A 14,298-nucleotide genomic window follows, 5' to 3' on the forward strand; every position below is an offset into this window, starting at 1 on the left:
AAAGGTTGCCAATACACGATAATTTATTTTTATTTATTTAATTCTTAATTACTTTTCATGAAATAGTTTATATTATTTAAACACGACATATATTGGATGCAGCACCTTATAAACTAATTTGTTATGTAAATTACACCTATTGTAAAATACTCCATTTGATTGAAAAGAGTGGCAGTTGAGTTTCTTGTATGTTCTTCTTATGAGCTCATAATTTTAGGAACATATGGTAAATTCAGTAGTTCAAAAGAAATATTTATAGTGATGACTTAGTTTAAGCCTATTTGAATAAAGTTTATTTGACTTTGACTATGGAAAAACTCTAGAAACGAAGTACTGATCCATTCAGATATGTTTTTCTCGCACAGGTTAATTTTATCTAAATTATGTGGTTGCCTGTCAATTTTAAAAATTAATGAAATGTCGTCAGCGAAAAGAACAATCTCACATTTTTTTGAGGTTACAAATGTCAAATCGTTAATATAGACGAGGAATTAGAACGGTCCTAGGATTGAACCCTGAGGTTCGCCTATCCGCATTACAGCTCCTGATGAATGTTCTTTATTGATTACTACTCTTTGGGTTTTATTAGATAAGCATGAAACAATAAGATCAAGTGATTTACTTTTAATACAATAGTAATTTAGTTAACGGATAAGAATCTTTGAAATCAAATGCTTTCGAAAGATCACAGAATGTTTCTACAGCGTTATTTGATTTCTCTCAAGCAAAGTCGATTGTTTCTGCCCAAAGCCTATCAAAGAACTGATTGGCGGATTGTATTGCAATGGGTTTGAACAATGACAAAATTATTCAAGACTTTCCTTAAAGAGAAATAGTTAATATTAAGAAGATACTGGGTTTGCTTACACTTGGTTGACGGTAGTGAATAGTGAATATCTTAGAATTGTTGTGCTAATTTCTACCTACAAGTTACGTGTTACGCGTATTAAATCAAGCGTACAAGTGATTACTAGAAACAATCGAAATTAATTAGCTGGAACTAATATATTATATTATTAATATTGAACATGGACCAAAAACGAACGATGTTTGAGGAAGCTCTTAGTAAGACTGGTAAGAATAATTTTTATAATTGGCCTTTTTTGTTAACATACTAGGAAATATTATTTTATTTTCAATCGGCCACATACTGTTATATCACAAGATAAGGGAGAGATACTTTAATTATTTATATTGATAATAGCAGAAGGCAATACTTTGTTATATTATAATAAAGTCCTAGATTCTGTTCAGGCACCCTCTATAAATAAATTTAAATGTTTATTAACAATTGGCTCTGTTGTAAATCCTATTACTCCACAGCTGAATATCTAAGTGATCGGACAGACTGGGACTAGATTATGATTATTTTATAGCAATAATAATGACAGTACAATATTGTATATTTTAATAAAAAGAGCACATAAAAGAATGCTGGGAGAGTTTCTTGCGCCATTTCTTCTCTCTCAGAACGCCATTTGTTTCCGAAGCGGTAATATTAGTAGTATTGGAAATTACATCCAAATGAACTCTAAAGTGCCGGCAATAATCAAAACATTATTCATACCTCTGTGTTAATCCTTATTCCATTAAATATTTTAATACATTTTATTAAAGATCGTTTCAATACCTGTAAAATACTTTTTAAATAATTAAAATTGGATATTCCATTCAGAAGATATAACGAATTTAAAAATGTCAATCTAAAGAAAATAATGCAATAATTAATGAAATAAAAATGTTATGTTCACAAAATTAAATCTATAGTCTGACTTAGTAGACTTTCCACTACCAGAAACCGCAGGGCATTGCTAGTAATATATAACATGAAATAAAACATTCAGCCATGTCCACTACACAGCTTCGTGTACACATAAAATATAAGATATGACACATAAAATATATTATAATTTTGTGTCATGTCTCAGGTTTCGGTAAGTTCAACTACGGCATCACGGTACTAGTAGTAACTGTGCTGATGGGAGTCTGTACCGAGATGTTCTCCGTGTCATACGTGGTGCCAGCCAGCGTTTGTGACCTCCACACCACAGTGGTGCAGCAGGGCTTGATAGCCAGCATACCCTTCGCTGGTAAGTAAGACTGCAAATCCTAAACACAATAAAAAACTGTGTGTGTACTTATGTATGCGCGCAAGAAGTTATACTTCTTTGGCTTTACGAATCAAAAATTATTAAAATGATTTATTCCTCGTGCTCTTCTACGTTTTTAGAAAGAACAATTTTGTAAAAATCTTGCAAAGATGGCTTTGACAATTAATTATTAAATACTGAATACTCGTACGGCTGTATGGGCTTGAACCCTTAGCGAAGATTGATTGTAAAGATTGCCGGAATAGGTTTGATGAGGACAGCGGTTACTTATCGTCGTTGTGATCTTTGGAGTAGGTCTTTGTTCAGCCGTCGACGGTAAATAAAATAGTTGCACTTAATAAATAATTGAAAATAAGAATAAAGAAAAAATAGGTGTCGGTATTTCTTTTGGTTAATAACTTCGTCATGATGTTGTCACTTCTGTCGACATGCACTGCTTTATTACACGTTCCTATATCTACGCGTCACATATTTTTTATGACAGAAAACCATAGCCTTCAAATTCTCTTGCAACACCAGTAGAATCGCTTTATTTTTGATAGGCAACGTGTTTTTTTAAAGTGACCATTTCATTAAAATTTCAGCTATTTTACTGACGTCTAACATTTGGGGCTACCTTGCGGATGTGAAGGGTCGGAAGGTTTGTCTGATCTCCTCCCTGATTCTGGGCTACGCCTCAGCAGTTCTTGCCACACTCTCTCCAAATTGGATCTATCTTCTTGTTTTTAAGTTTATGGCTTCAGCTTCGTGAGTAAATAATTTATCTGTTCTTATTAAAATATGGTTTTAAATGAGCAATTCACCAACATTTTTTCTTAAGAATTAATGATGATTTAGCTAAACATACTTGCTACTGATACTAATATTAAAACTCGATTCTCTTCCGTCATCAGTTCATTGTCTTTGCCAAAGTCATCTCTTTTACCTAATCCAATTATTGTTCTATTGCAAAGTCTGCTGTTTCCGCTAATTCATTTTTCTCCACCGGTTTTAATAACATTCGTTATTAAAATTGTATTTACACACAGTGTGATCAATGACAGTTTCTAGTTCAGCACTGACTTCACTCAAATTTGGAGTAATTTACTCACGGAACTTAACTTTTGTAATTTGGACTAACTCAGCATACAGCTGCTGTACAAACATTTGTTTTTCAGTTTGGCAGGAACCTATGCTCTCGGTCTAACAATTATGAGTGAATTCACACCAATAAACAAGCGAGCCATGATGGTCACTCAACTTGGTTCTGTATTCTTTGCAGCCGTCGGAATTATAGGCAGTAAGTATGCATCTTTTACATTCAGTTGAGATATGCTTTTTTTTACATGCAGTTGAGATGAGCATTACACATAACTCAAACTTTTCTGTATGAATCTTCGATTAATTTAAAAGATTTGTCAGCCTAGGTGCAGTTGGAAGTGTATATATGATTCAACCGTTGATAATCTTAGTATATATAAATCCAGTGTCCTGATGTTGGTTTCCAGTGAACTCCTAAACTATTGAACGGATTTCAATGGAGAAAATTACTTTATTCAGTGCAGTTTTATCCAACTTGAGAGAAAGGAAAGTTTTTATTTCGATTTTGGATTTATTTCCAATATTTGTTTTGTATGGACATATTTTCTATGAGAGAATTTATTGATGCACTGTTTGACAGTTCTGCTGTTAAACAATTTCATTATAACAACAGGGAGCATATTGTACGAAATAATTCTATATGCTATGAAATATTATTTGCAAATTATTAATTATTATGTACAGAACAACGTCTGTCGGGTCGGCTAGTGTGCAATAAATCTCTGGTTTTTTTATTATATGCATCAAGTTATTGCTGACGGCATTTATCTACTATGCGGCTACTATGTATGGCGGATAGCTTTTATTTTTGCGAAAAACTAAAACTTTTTTGTTAGAAATATAGGTACTACCATCATGGAATGATTTTTTGTATCGACAGCCCTATGAGGAACGACTGGCTAAGTTTCACATGGTCAAACTTAGGGACAGCCGATTGATGTATGACCTATAATAATAAGTTTTATTGTTGTTACATTGTCACCATATTTTTTATGAAAAAAAACGAAACGCGCTGAACTCAACTTGTTGCGCCCGTTCTTCTCAGGTCTGAGGCATGCTTTTTCGAATGGGTAGTTTTTAACCGACTTCACAAAGGAGGAGATTCTCAATTCAATTATTATTTTTTATGTATGTACACCGATTACACTGAGATTCGTGAACCGATTTACGTGATTCGTGATAGTTTGATGCAAAATAGTTGCCATTTGGTCGCTTAAAAATTTCACATGGTTTGGCCCAGTAGTTTTCATTTAATGAACATTTTTCTGAACATTAATGTTTACGTGGATGATGTTATTGTTTATGTGGACGATGTAAATTTTTTTTGTATAGGTACAGCTTAAAATACAGTTAGCAATAGTTTACCTGATGTAATCGAGAAAAACTCTTCTGCAGCTTACAGAACAACCTATGACAGACACTAAAAAGTAAAAAATAAAAAAAACTACGTTTAAAGAAACCGTCTTCAAAAACTAAAAACTATAAAATAACTTAATAAGAACCTATCATTTCCAATTTTGAGTAAAAATATTTGAATTTGAATTTTTCAGTTCTGACGATGCCAATTCTCAGCTGGAAATTTTCCTATCACGTGCCCTATTTGAACATAAACCTAGTTTCTTGGAGATTACTGAACCTTATAATAGCGTCCCCAAGCGCGATTGCGGCAGTATTGGCCTGTTGGTGTTGTGAGACACCTCGATATTTGCTCAACATAGGTGAAGAGGAAAAAGCTGTGCAAGTGTTCAAGACGATGTATAGTGTTAATACTGGCAAAAGTCGTGATGAATACCAGGTATTACTTTAATGTCTATTCAGCAATAATTATTATGAATGCTAACCGACAGAAATGTAGACATTAGAATGTAAGAATAAAACGGATTTACACAAAAAAAACTGTAATTTTTTTTATGAACGATGCGGGACTCGAACCCGCGTCCTCTCGCGTTCCAACTGAGTCAACCGTTCGAGTGACGCATACTTTATAAAATCTAGCTATGCCTAAAAGCCAAGTTTTAGTTTTATTTGTGTAATTAATCCCAGAAGTGACCACTTTAAAAACATTACAAATTGTTAAGGCGAATTTCTTTATTCGGAACAAAACAAATATGGAAGTATTAGAAAATTTATGTTTTCTTTTAGCATTTTTATAGCTTCTTACATAAAAAAGAATCCTTCAAATTTGACAGAGTAGTCTTAAAAATAAATGAAAAGGGCTGTAGTTTTTCGAAGTGATACGACTAAGGAACTTTGAAGCATTTCTTTAAAGGATTGTAACGCATTTCTTGACCCTTCATTAGGGTGTCCATAGGAAATCGTCTCACCAGTTCACATCACGTGAGCCCCTCGCCTTGTTTGCTCCTTCTTTCCCCTATGAACTTTAATGACCAACAACAACACCAGTGGCAGGCTCCTTTCCACAGGAAGCCGGCTAGATTATGGGTACCGTAACGGGGCCTATTTCTGCCGTAAAGCAGTAATGTGTAAACATTACTGTTTTGGTCTGACGGGCGTCGTAGCTAGCTAAATTACTGGGCAAATGAGACTTAACATCTTATGTCTCAAGGTGACGAGCTCAATTGTAGTGCCGCTCAGAATTTTTGCGTTTTTCAAGAATCCTCAGCGGCACTGCATTGTAATGGGTAGGGCGAATCAATTACCATCAGCTGAGCGTCCTGCTCGTCTCGTTCCTTTTTTCATAAAAAAAAACTATTAAACAGACACGAAATATTATGTTCTTTCTTATTTATTAATAACTAACTACTTTACAGTCTTTTTTTATGTTTTAAACTCACGCACGGTATTATTATTATCATGTCTCATCAAGATTTATACTTCATCCTAGGTTTTTCTTGCGTACTTTACGCCATCTGTCATATTTCTTTTTTGTATACGTTTCATATCCGTGACATTGCAATTTAACTAGTAATAATATAACTAAACGGTAGATTGTCGACTTCATTGCCTGGTTCTTACTGACAATGTAATGTCACGGGTATGCTATAGTGATATTGTAAGGCAATGATATTTTGATAATTTTATTTTTTATTTACAGCCGTTCCCAATATTCAGTCTATCTCTTACTTGACTCGTAACTATCGTTAACTTTTCTGTCCCAATAAACTTATCGACGGTAACTCACCTTATCCGTACACGCTGTCTGTCAATGGGACGACGTATAGCTTACCAGCTATAAAAGTTCGCATGGATATAACAATTCACGCGTCCCAATATAAGGCCATAAGAATGACTTATCGGGTATATTGGGACAGCTTCAGATTATTGACAACTAATTACTGACAGTAGAAGATAGTAATTTATCTCTATCTGTAGATAGTATATTGGAAACGGCCGTTAATTTAGTTTAATTTTAGTTTTAATTTTAGTTTATGAGGCCGTCTATGATTTGTCTGTTCCTTGTATTTTTTTATAGTCATTATATTTTTAGTTATGTATTAGTGAAACCAACTAATTTTAATCTAAGCGAATCGGCCTTTGTACACTAGCAAGTCCAAAAACCAAATAAACACTGTTAATCACAACGCACGTATAACATATCGCCCTTACTAAATATTGCCTTTGCATCTTTTCAGGTAAAATCATTGATATTTGATGAATCTAAATCAGATTTGAGCCTGGGTTTGTGGGCTTCTATAAAGGCACAGACTGTACCTCTCTTGTCGCCACCACTCTTGAAGAATACTTTAAAGCTTTCATTAATACTTATTATTATATATGCTCTGTAAGTATGAATTGATTGAATATTTAATGGCCTGCTTTCAAAAATGTCGTTTTGTTTTTTATGACAATAAGGGACGAGGCGAGCAGGATTTTCAGCTGATAGTAATTGATACGCCCTGCCCATTACAATGCGAATGCAAGTGCACTCGTCACATTGAGACATAAAATGTTAAATCTCATTTGCCCAGTTATTTCACTAGCGACGGCACCCATCAGACTAAAACACACTAATGTTTACACATTACAGCTTCACGGCAGAAATAGGCGCCCATAATCTAGCCGGCATCCTGTGCAAAGGAGCCTCTCACTGCATTCTTCAACTCTCAGGTTGTGGCTTCATCTACAGGATCTACAGTTACTACATCTACTTCTTTATAGTTGATAACCTGCTCAACCAGAAGTTTTGCTTATTAGGAAATTGACTTAAGATGTCACCCTATAAAATCTAAAAAATTTGTTATTGAACAAGACATACAAGATTTATCAACGATACGTCACTCGAACCGTTGGCTCACTGGAAGAGCGATTGCACGGAACGCAAGAGCTCGCAGGTTCAATTACTGCATCGTTCATAAATTTTGTTTAGAAATTTAATTTGTGTAATTAGCCCCAGAAGTGAGCGTTATCATCTTAAAAATTACAAATTCCTAACCATATTTTAATTAATTACAAACTGAGATATTAATAGTTTCCAACTTGAATCCCATATTTCAGCCGTTTCATTAAGATCGTTTTATTTGTGGAATGCTCAAAATATCTATCCTATGGACGATTTCAAAAGATTCATTTTCGATTTCAGATCCATTCCATTTTTAGTCTGGTTGCCGTTCATAGTCGATGCTATGATTGAGTCGTTATCCGTGGAACAGAAAAATCTTACCATTTGTGAGATGATCCGTTATTCAAAAAATACCACCGCATCTGAGGTAATATTCTTTGGCACTTTTTATCACCTAATTAGTTAGCTTTGAGTATTTGAAAGTATTTTTTTTACCAGTATGAGTTCCCAGTGATGACATGCGTAACGCAGACGTGGTCGCTAACTATGGGACTTATAAGGAAGCTCATTGTCACTCAGAAGGCAATGGAGAGGGCTATTTTCGGAGTTTCCCTGCGAGATTGAATCAGAAATGAGAAGATCCGTAGGAAAACCAAAGTCATCGACTTTGCTCAGAGGATTGCAAAACTGAAGTGGCAGTGGGCAGGGCACATAGCTCGACGGAAAAATGGCCGTTGGGGCAGTTAAGTCCTCGAATGTCGACCAAGTACCGGAAGACGTAGTGTTGGTAGGCCCCAACAAGATGGACCAACGATCTGGTCAAGATCGCCGGAACAGGTTAAATGAGGGCAGCGCAGGACCGATCATCATAGCGATGTTTGGGGGAAACGTATGTCCAGCAGTGGACGTCTTCTGGCTGATGATGATGTTGAATTGAAAGTCTTTATAGCTTGGGGATGAATAATTAAACACGGAATAGGAAAAGTCATTGTCGATTTGATGTTATTCGATGAAAGATATATTTCAGATGCAAGGTTTTACTGTCTATCGACGTGACGTGATAGTTGGATGCACTTGTATTTCCAACCCGTATCGGATATACGTAAAAGACCCCGTAGGAAATGTCAATCCATAATTTGGTTGTACGTGGATGAAAGATACCAATGGGAGGCTCCTTTGCACAGGATGCCGGCTAGATAGATTATGGGTGCCTCTTTCTGCTGTGAAGCAGTAATGTGTAAACATTATTGTGTTTCGGTCAGAAAGGCACCGTAGCTAGTAAAATTACTGCGCAAACGAGACTAAACATCTTATGTCTAAAGGTGACGAGCGCAATTGCAGTGCCGCTTAGAATTTTTGGATTTCTCAAGAATCCTGAGCGGTAATGCATTGTAATGGGCAAGGCGTATCAATTACCATCAGCTGACCCCGTCCAGTTGTGAAACGAACCGTGGAAGAACGTCACACATCCATGTCATATAGCGTGTTGTCAGGCGTGATTTATTTGAATTAATAAATTTATATACTTTAATTAAAACGGTTAACACCAATTACATTTATTAAAGACAATTAATTATAAATTCAGACATTTATCTCGCTCACAGTACTTCAGGCATTCTGAAATTATATTATTCCCATCCATTCATCCGCGTGCAAGTCACAGTCAGAGTTCGCGTTCAGAAGAGCGTTGAGTGCATTAAGGATGCGGGGTATAGGTGAGACTGTGCATGTGATGTTTTAGTTTGTCGCGTTCCTAACTAGTGGCAAGGATTGGATCAAACTAATATTTATTGAGATTTTAGAATGATAATTGCAATATGGACAGCACTGGTATGAGCTTAATATTCGGATTGATGCTGCTAATGGCCTTGCTCAATGCGCTTGTGAGTGGAATATTTAAGTATATTGGGAGAAAGAAGATTCTAATCTGCTTATTGGTAAGAATAAATATATAATATACACAACGGCGCTGTTTTCTGCCCCCAAATAGTAGTGTGCATACACTTTGTCTTCATTCGAAGGGCGCAGTAGTACGTAGTAACCGCGTAGTAGTGAAACCATTGGGTTAGTGAAACTTAATACTTCTAATCTAATCTAATCCTCCCTAGGCTTCGACGGCAGCTTCTTCCTTCTGCGAGCACGTTATGCTGCAGAAGGAGGAAGCCAAACGCTATTGCGTTTGGGTCCAATAAGACCTCTCAACCCCAGCCCCGCCTAGCAGCCGGGAGAGGGCCACTGATAGCCTCTTCCCCGGGGGCTTTAAGGTTTAATGTCCTGCAAATACCTTTCTAAACGGGAAACTCTTTGATTTCGAGGAGGTTTTAGTGGGTATTACCAAACTTGGCCAACTTCTATCTGCGTAGAAGATGGTCTAAGTGGTTGAGTCCCACACTCCCTTGCTATTTATGGTGCAGGGGTAGTACGTAACTGTACTATCCTCCTCGTTAAAAAAAAAGCCAATCCCGCCTATAATGCGGTAGAGTGGTTCCGCGTTGTGTCACCCATGCTTTTCTATCACCTGGTCACTCATTTTTACTAAGTTTTCATCCTACTTTGTGCTTTTACTTTACTACTTGATCACACTTTTCATCTCTTTTCAACTACAATGCTCTGTGAACGGCTAGATCACTTAACGCTGCGTAGAGACATCGCATCATTGTGTGTCTTCGCATGTCTTCGTGTATTACCGCATTTATCATGGAGAGTGTTCCGAAGAGCTGTTTCACTTGATTCCTGCCGCCGAATTCTATCTTCGCATGACACGCCACATATTAGGATATCCCCACCATTTGGATGTGTGGCGTTGCTCCACAGTGCGATTTTCAAGGAACTTTCTTCCACGTGCTACAAAGCGGCAGAATGAGCTTCCTTGTGCGGTGTTTCCGGGACGATACGACATGGGTACCTTCCAAAAATAACGTACACTTTCCTGTGATTCGACGATTGATGTCTCCTGTGATTGTGTGTTGCAAGTGAATGTGATCGGCGGTGAGCACTTAACACCAGGTGACCCGTACGCTCGTTTGTCCTTCTTCTTCTTTTCTAATGCTTCAAATAATGCTAAAATTGATTGCAGATAGTGTCTGCGCTGGCAGGGTTTTGCATCAATTTCAGCAGTACCTGGGCGTTGAGCGCCACATTGTACGCTGTGTACCTATTGGGTAACATGAACTTCAGTATCGCGTGTAGTTTCAGTGTTGACATGTTTCCCACATACATCAAGTAAGTTCGGGTTGGTCATAGTATCGCGATTCACGAATTATGACGTCAAAAATATTGTAGTTGATATAGCTTTAGACCACGAATATAATGCTACCTCTATTATAGTCCGGTCAATTTAGATTAAAAAATGAGAGTGAAGTTACATAAAGTCCCAACAAGCTGAAAATCAGTGAAATTGTTCAAAACATAATTATAAACAATGTTTAAAAGTTTAAAAGCATCATTCCTGTGTATGGAAAATTTTTTATTTAAGGTCAAATGTCAAAAAAATTTGATTTTCGCGATTTTCAGCAAAACGGTAAGTTTTATCATAAAAGTACTTCGGACAAAAATTGTAGATCATAAAATTATCTATAATAAATGTATCAATACTTTTTTTCTTACGAGCCACCATTTCTGAGATATAAAAACGCGCTAAATACACTACCTCATAGGTGGCGTGGCGTGGAAACGTGTGCATATTATGACGATAACAACTTTTATAACTTTTTGAATAGTTATATCTCAGAAACGTAAATTATGTTTTGAACAATTTCACTGATTTTCAGCTTGTTGGGACTTTATGTAACTTCGAATTTCTAAATTGACCGGACTATTATTACAAGGTAATGGAATATTTTAAAGAAAATAACGAAAAAACATTCCAATCTAAAACGGGTAAATCAGGTAAATAAAATGCTACATGAGCGCTGGCATGGCTGCGGGAGGCTATAAGCTGAACAAGAAACAGAATACAGGAACATTCACGCAACTTGTTACTACGATAGAAACGAAATTAACATTACAGTATAGGAAATAAACGAAAAATCATTCCCCCCTTTACCTTTCTTTCCTCATGATATACAAATTAGGGAGGGGCGGGGAACCTTCCCAACCCTTCAATATATCAAATCAAATCAAAATAACTCTATTCATGTAGATCAAGGAGATGACACTTATGAATGTCAAAAAAATATTTTTCTTATTGGATCTACCGCTACTTCGTAAAGGGTTGAGCTAATGAGAAGAAGTAGCAAAAAACTCGTTGCCATTCTTTTATATCAAGATCTACATTTCCATCGATTTATAAATCATTTCAATTACAATATAATATGTAAAATGATAATTTGAGGTTAGGTTATAATGCTGTTTTCTCTGGAACGGTGCATTATTTTGTAATGGGAGTAGTTAATTATTTTGTAATACTAAAACAAAAAATACAAATACTCAAAATGTGAAACTCTGGTCTGCTGTACCATACCAATATCTGCTTCAGTAATTTGATTGTATAGAACGTTTTTTAATTAAAAGTTGTTATATATATATATAATTATTTGCCCACAAATTATTTTATGTGCCGTAAATATTTTGCCTGTTAATTTTAATTCCCAATTATTTATTTTATTTATTATAATTCTATAGATCATAATTTCAATGAAAATAATACTAAGTCAAGAATAAACTAAACAAAATGAAAAGGAAATCGTCAAGGAAAATATCTGTACCATGAAATCTCCGAATTTCATGAACCTAAAATTCGAAACCCAAAATTTTTCTTTACCAGATTTTTTTTTTTGTCTTAATAATTCTTCAGTGTTTTATATTTAAGTTTAAGTGAATTTTACGACCTATAGGATATTATTAGTACTTTTCATATCAAGTACTCATTTTTTCAGAGCCGCAGCAATATGCTTCACTATGATGATTGGTCGGCTAGCATCTGTTGCCGGGATCAATATTGTTAAGAATCTGTTAGCACATAACTGTGAGCTAGTATTCTACCTGTTCCCGGCATTGTCGTTCGGTAAGTACTCAAGTTTGAGTGTCTGGTGGATGTCGGTAGTTATCCTAAAACCTTGCCTCTATGAAATTTTCACTTCTGTCATGAGTCAAGACCACACTGCTTAAGAATGCACACCCAAAATAAAACAAACACTCCAAATTCCAAAGTCCATAAATGATGATCTAAGTAACACACATAAAAGAATTTCATATGACATGATGACCTATAGACAACATTTTCCAGGTATTAGAAATCACATTGATATAAAATACGTTTAATTTGCTTAAAATATCATTTCAGCTGCCGTATTCGCTGTTGTTATACTACCAGTAGATAAGAAACTGGAGGTTAAAGAAGACATAGAAAGTAATACAAAATTTTAATTGAAACTAGTCTGATTTAGTACTTCATTATAGTGGATAAGTCTTGAAAGAAAGCGAATTATAGCCTCTTATTCAAGCGTGTCTGCAAGTAATATGACTTATCATCAGTTCACAACAACCACCGATTTTTGTGTGGAAACATATTGCATATCAAAAAGACAAAATTAAAGGGCCAACAGAAAGTATTTTTAAATTAAAACAAAGGATGGAAGCGAAGGAAGGATCTACAGTACAGAATCAAGGGGGCTCGAGATAGATCCTACAAGCCCGGGACACATAGATGAAGACATAGAACAGATGGCTGATGATTATGGTTCTATTATATTGGATCTAGTCTCGGCCGTAAACATTCAATTGACATAATATCCTAAAGAATACAGCATCAAATAGCACCTGTATGAAAAAAAAAAAAATATAATGTAACCAAGAGACTTAATTTTTACAAGACAAAATGGAAATTCTGCAGAACGAGGATTTGTGGTTAAGGCCAAGTTCCAGAACGCCTCCGCGTAGTGTATATATAGCTTATTATGTTTGTATGACAATGCTGAATTACAGCTATCTACCACACATTGGGTGAAGACTGAAGTATCAAGTGCATCTAATGCAGTGTAATATAATTACAACTGTAAAGATGATAAAGATCTGTCTTAGATAAAGTATGGTTGTAACATTATGGCTTGAAATAAGTAAAATAGAAAGGTTCCATAACCGAAATGATGAAAATGTTAACGTTTGACAAAAAATCTACGTGATTAAACTGTATCGAAGCCACCCCTGTCCGAAACTTAGACAGATGATGCCGTTGTCAATAGTAACATGGTTGAGATTGAGTGATTGGACATATAAATGCATGCGGCTGAATCTTGCAGAGAAAATCGCCCCTTGAATAGAATTTGAAAAATGATTTTTTTTGTTTTATTGTTAATTTTTAAACTAATATTCAGAACCATTAATTTATTAAATGTCTTCTGAATAAAGCATGTGGGAATAATCAACCAGTAACATCAGAGGAATCACAAGATCGTAGGTGATCTTATTAAGCGTTGAATAAGGATACATATAGATTCGGGATCTGAAAACACATTGGTACGTGGCGGGCAAGAATCGAACCGGGAGCTCCGTGGTGAGACTCAACGGTTCCATCTATTTATAGAATTATATTGGGCTTTGGGGGAGAAATTGACGAGAGATGATGATGAAGGCTGAGTAGAAGGCGGACAGTCGCATCAGATCCTTATTTATTATAATGATTTTTAATTATTTTACTTATTAAACAGTTGTTATTTTTAAGTGGTATTCCTCACTTCTGGAATAAAAATATAGGAATTGAATTTGTACCAAAATAGGAATGATGTGGGACTATAAACCCACGCCTCTCGCGCTACGTCTCAGCGCTCTTCCAACTAAGGCAACCGTACGCATTCCGCACAATCCGTAATTCTTAGCTCCTTCTCAAGTTACTTCAGTCGGTGCTGGGATTGCTGTTTCGACTGCCGA

The 14,298-nt window shown here is 35.7% G+C and overlaps 1 long non-coding RNA gene across 1 annotated transcript; it reads left to right on the forward strand.

Moving 5' to 3' along the window:
• The first annotated feature begins 10,511 nt into the window (after positions 1-10,511).
• On the forward strand, positions 10,512-13,372 carry LOC126974577 (uncharacterized). Its single transcript, XR_007731544.1, has 3 exons — positions 10,512-10,653; positions 12,309-12,436; positions 12,716-13,372. It is a non-coding gene; the product is annotated as an uncharacterized LOC126974577 (long non-coding RNA).
• The last annotated feature ends 926 nt before the right edge of the window (positions 13,373-14,298 follow it).

Source organism: Leptidea sinapis, chromosome 32 (assembly GCF_905404315.1).
Source record: "Leptidea sinapis chromosome 32, ilLepSina1.1, whole genome shotgun sequence".
Taxonomy (NCBI): domain Eukaryota; kingdom Metazoa; phylum Arthropoda; class Insecta; order Lepidoptera; family Pieridae; genus Leptidea; species Leptidea sinapis.